We start from the raw sequence: 6,238 nt of genomic DNA, 5'->3' as shown, positions 1-6,238 counted from the left end.
CATACATACATACATACATACATGCATACATACATACATATATATACATGTAAAATTTCGAATTAAAAGCTACACCTAACTCCTTAATTAATGAGGTTGATAATTAACTTCACAAATAGCATTCAGAGGAATACCACCAGGCAACATCCACACCTTACAAGAAATAAGAACCATTCAGCAAAAACATCAATATCAGTGGATGTACAATTATAAATTATAAAATGCTTTATATCCCCAGTCAAAAACCACATCCACTGCTAAAACCGATCTATCATAAATTTCTTACATAGTATCTCCAATATTAAGAACTCCCTCTACGGTCTATGAACAGAAGTAAAACATATCTCTTCATGCTGCTTGTTACATATGTGTATATTAATAAGTCCGCTATAGCGACCTTCATAAGAAGTTTCCATACTAATTTTTCATTGAAACTGTTCTATAGAAAGCTTCTTATCTGTGCAATTTCTGTGACTGAAGTTTTTCTAACATTTGTACATTCCAACATATTGCTAAAGGCTTATATGGGAAACCTGTCATACGGTCAAATTGTTTTCGGTGGCGTCCAAACAACTCCAATTGGTGTTTAAATAAGAAAGATGCAAATGTATCGAAAGTCAATAGATAAGCTGAATTTTTTAGAAAGACTTCGAGTGGGCGACTCATACAGACTTAGCATTCCGTGTGTGTGTATGTGTGTATATGCATGTATATATACCTATATATGAATGTGTGTATACAAATACATGTGTGTGTACAAACACACATACATACCTGCATATATATGTGCATATATTTAAGAATGAACTTCGAGAGATATGAAATAAATTGTTTTTAACGGTAGAATTCGAAGTAGATAAGGCTCACAAAGTTTCTAAATTCTTTTAACCTAAATAGTATACAATTATCACGCCGAAAAAGAAAGTTTCTAAACTAGATGGAGAAACTCGAACGGTTGCTTTGGTATAATGGTAGAACGTCTGTCATGATAGCACGATATGTGGGCTCGAGTTACTTTAGCAATCTTAGATATTTGCCTGCCAACCGTCTTTTAATTCAATATTTACATACTTTATTCCTAGCTTTATCTACTTCGAGATCCACTGTTAAAAACTATTCAGATTTATATACCTATATATGTATATAAGTTTCATTTAATTTATCCTTTGTATATTCACGTAGCCACCTTCTAGTGCTTACACATTTATTCTACCGAGAACTTTAACCGAGTCAGTTTCTCACTAGAATATATTTTCATTTCAATTTAATTAAATTCAATTGTAAATTTTTTATTGCAAAAGCTATTGTATATATATCTAAGTACGTACCCATAAATACATATACATGTGTATGCATATATACATGCATAGTGTGTGTATGTATATATATACATACATACATACTCGTATACTTAAATGGGTTATATTAAATGTATTTATTATATATATATATATATATATATATATATATTTGGAGCATGAGTGAATAAAAGAATATATATACAAATATTTATTTGTATTTTTATTTATGTGCGTGTTAATATAATTGCGTATGTATATATATATATATGTGTGTGTGTGTGCGTATACATACACACTCATATACATGTATACATATATACGTATATTCATACATAGATGTATACACACATATTCGTATATTCATACATAGATGTATACACACACATTCGTATACACACGCACACATCTACACATCCACAACAGACACTCTTTCTACTTGCACGAACCAGTGAGTGATGAATCCTATCTTTAGCCACCACTAAATTTAATTCAATTGAAATCGATCGATATAACTGATGACATCCAATCAAATCACACGAATATTTATTTATCCAGATATTTTTTTTTAAATTCTATTCAACGTTTTATTTTTTTTCCTTCAGTAGATCTTCAAAGTGAGAATTCTGTAAATCACTGTGCATGGATTGCCACGTGCTAGCCTGTAATTAAACAGATTATCAAATGCCCACTGCTTGTTGCTAATCGGCTTAGTGGTTAGCTGCTTTGTGAAAGAGAGAGATTAAATACGATAATTTGTGATAATTGATTGAATTGAGGTTGTTGTTGTTGTTGTTGTTGATGTGTTCAGTGTGGTGATTTCTACGTTAAAAACCACAAAAATCACTCTAAAACACATTAAACATGCAAACACCTCATACATATATATACATATATATATGCAAACACACACACACACACTCGCAGACATACACATACACACTCGCACACACGCACACATATAAACATGCACACACAGCTTGTTTAGTAAGATATAGAGAGAAATTAGGTCGATGTTCTACAGTACATAGTTATCAAGACTTAGCGGACGATTTTTTTTTTCACTTCTTCAATACTGAAAACAAGTACTTAGCGTGTCATAGAGAAAGTATTTGTATAACGCTTAATAAATCGATAAATATTAATAATAGTGATTTCTTTTTCACACCTCTTAATGTGTGATAGGCAAATTTGAAAGTAGATAAAAAGAAATCGCCAATGTAACGGGGAAAAACAGAAACGCCTAAATATAATGATGTGCGTCTGTTAGTTATAAGTAAGTTCCCAGAATCAAGTCCGCCAAGTGGTTTCAATTCGCAGTTGACACCACAACTATTTATTCATTTATTTTACATTGCCATTTCAAAATGTCGTGGTGCTGCTATATAGTGATTAATAGAAAAAAGCATCTCTCTCTCTCCCTTTCTCTGTCTGTCTGTATGTCTCTCTCTCTCTCTCTCTCTGTTTCTAATTACACGATCACCCCTAACAATAACCTCTGTTAATTAATTCTCCTTCAGTAACTCTATAAGTTAGTCACAGAAGTTTACAGTAGATTCTTAATGAGGGAATGAAACGACAGGTTGAGGTGACATCTGTTCGATAAAGGTCGTTTTTTGGCAGATGGTCGAGAGTAGGATGCGATTAATATTTCTTGCTTGGTTATTTTTAAATGAGTTCGAATCCTGCAAACGGTTTTGCTGTTCTTTATATGAACATTGTCGGATAAGATACCATGTGATGTTCGTCCTAGTTCTCTGCGTTGTGAGTTCAAATACAGTCGAGATTAACTTCTTCTTCTTCTTCTTCTTCTTCTTCTTCTTCTTCTTCTTCTTCTTCTTCTTCTTCTTCTTCTTCTTCTTCTTCTTCACTACTCTCCCCTCGAAACGTAACTGGCTGCGGTCAGACATGGAGAGGGATGAGATCAGTTAGGTTTTAAAGAAATCCAACACATGCCATATATAGATAGATTTCAGATTTCGTCACAAGGCAAGCAATTTGGTGGGAGAGTATAAGTCGATTACATCGACCCCAGTACTCAACTGGTACTTGTTTTATCAACCCCGTAAGTATGAATGAAAGGCAAAGTCGACCTCGACTCAACGTAATGACAGTCGAATGGCCGCTAACCATTTTACCTGGCGTGCTAACGATTCTGCCAGCTCGCAGCCTTACACATGCCATATATTACGACTCAGGGAATGAGATCCAAAGACAAGGCAAGACTTATAGGTTTGGATGGCGAAATGAGCTGATCAAACTTGAAATGCCTCCACCATTGAGTTACGTCCCTTTACGTTCTGAATTTAAACTACTCGAGCCTCCCTTATCGTTCATCATTTTTGAGATGACATAACAGTTTCTACAATAGGAACAAAGGCAGTACTTTTGAAAGGATGACATCGACCACAGTACTTGACTGCTATTGTATTTTATCGATCCTGAAAGAGTCAAAACCAAAGATGAACCCGGTGAGCTTAGAGTTCAGAATGGCCCAGTGGTTAGAGCAGAGGACTCGCGGTCGGAGGATCGCGGTTTCGATTCCAAAACCGGGCGTTGCGTGTGTTTATTGAGCGAAAACACCTAAAAGCTCCACAAGGCTCCGACAGGGGGTGGTGGCGAACCCTGTTGTACTCTTTTGCCCCAACTTTCTCTCACTCTTTCTTCCTGTTTCTTGAGTAACGCTGCGATGGACTGGCGCCCCGTCCAGCTGCGGGGAAAACATACGCCATAGAAACCGGGAAACCGGGGTCATGAGCCTGGCTAGGCTTTAAAAGGCGCACAAATAAATAAATAAAATATATCATAATAGAGAAAGTAGATATGGATAGAAAACTCAAACAAGAGAAAAATGAGATCTGACATAGTTGTGACGTAACAACAATAAACCGATATAAGATCAAATTCGATGTAGTTATTTTAAATTTGCATAGGTGAGAGAAATGAGATCTAAAATCTTCTAGGCAAAAGTTATTCATAATCGACTAGTATCCTATTCTAGTGACCACCCTTCTCTACTCTGTTGCCATTTTTGATATTCTAAGGTCATTATGTAGTTAAGTGAAAAAGATTCCACTTAAGAACTGAATCCATGTTACGACTTTATTTTGAGTTTCCTGATACTAGCAAGTCATTGAATGATATATCTTTTTTAATATGGTCTTGCTGTACTTAGGCGGCGCGCTGGCAAAAATGCTTAGTAGCATTCGGTCCGTCTCTACGTCCCGAGTCACCATTCCTTGTTATCCTTTCGGGGTCGATAAAATAAGTACAAGTTGAGCACTGGGCTGGATGTAATCAACTAAGCTCCTCCCTTTATAATGCCGGCCTTGTGCCAAAATTTGAAACCTTCTTTTTTTTCTTTTTGCTGTACTCATTCAGGCAAGCGAACCGATAAGACTTTTCTAAGAGGAGCCTGAATCCGATTGACCTATCAAATAAACAAGAGCATTTAAGATCGTGTTTCAGTGTCCTGCAGTTCAGTGCAGTTATCAAAAGCGTTGCGTGGGGTGATGCAGTGCTGTGCGCTAGTCACCTCTTTCCACTTCTAAATAGAACAAATTAAAAACAAAAGAAAAAATAACAGAAAAGTCCTCCTCATTATCTTCTCTAATTTGCTTGACATAAAATATTGATTAGTTTTGGCACAGCAATTTTACTTATCAGTCACTTTTTTAATCCACACGAAGTATCGTTAATACAGAAAAATAGCTATTTTTATTTATTTATTTAATTTTTCGTCTAATTATTTATTTATTTATTGGCCTGGAAAATTTAGATTATGATAAGAATTATTAAATCCTATTAATAAAATGATCATTATGCATTATTTATTCCTTTTGTGTATTATTAAATTTAAAGTCACCTTCTCACGGTTTTACAGTTATTACACTATCCAACCTTTTTAAGACTTAAGAGATTCCAATTAATCTTTATCCAATTAGAATAGAAAAAATTATTAAGTTTTTCCTGCACAGGCAATCTTAGCTTCGCAAGAATATGGCTCTTGGTTCAATCCTACTGTGCAACACATCAGGAAAGTGCACTAAAGCCTTGTATTTTCTAATACCTAGTAATTAGAATTTGGATGTGGAAACAGCGCAGAAACTTAACAAATGGCGGTGCCCCAGCATGGCCACAACTCATGAGCTGAAACTAGATAAAATGAAAAAATGATATACATAAGTTCATACATTTCATACATACATTCATACTGCCTAAATAACAATCTTGAGAAATTTGGCTTCTCAAAACCAGAAAGAAGAAAGCTAATTCGAAGACTACAGACCCAATTCATCACTGGAACTGTAAAAATCTGTAAAACCCTTCCAGAAGTTTAGCATTTAAATATATATAGGCATGTCTAGATATGAATGAGAATACATACATAAAGCAAAACTAAAAAATCTGCACTTATACATACATATAATTGTTAAACAGGAAGCTGCTTCTGGGATATCCTCGAGTATGGAATATTCCGTCATCAGAGACAAATAGGGGGAAAAAATAGGGAAAATGAGAATGCTATATATTAATAAGATGACGACGTAGAGGAAGGGAGTAAAAGAAGGAGATGGAAAGAAAGAAGAAAAAAAATAAGCATAAAAGTTCATAGTTCAACTTTCCAAAGTTATAGAAACCGGAGCATGAGACCTAAGGTGTAACTTTGCGTAGATCCATGTGGATACATACATACATACATACAATACATACATATATACATACATACATTCATATATATATATATATATATATATATATAGTTATTAATATTTCTAAGTCTCTCTAAAAGAGACTACGGCAGCGGTACTGGAAATTAATAGTTATCGCCAAGCCAACATGGCAGTCCCAAAATTAGGACGAAAGCTGCCGTGAATTAGCTCCAAGAAGCCATCGCCTCTAGCTAGCTATGTGACACACGAAACCTGTGTCCTTTATAT

Source organism: Octopus bimaculoides, chromosome 11 (genome assembly GCF_001194135.2).
Source record: "Octopus bimaculoides isolate UCB-OBI-ISO-001 chromosome 11, ASM119413v2, whole genome shotgun sequence".
NCBI lineage: Eukaryota > Metazoa > Mollusca > Cephalopoda > Octopoda > Octopodidae > Octopus > Octopus bimaculoides.
The sequence above is the reverse complement of the archived record's forward strand: the minus strand, read 5'-3'. Positions refer to the sequence as shown.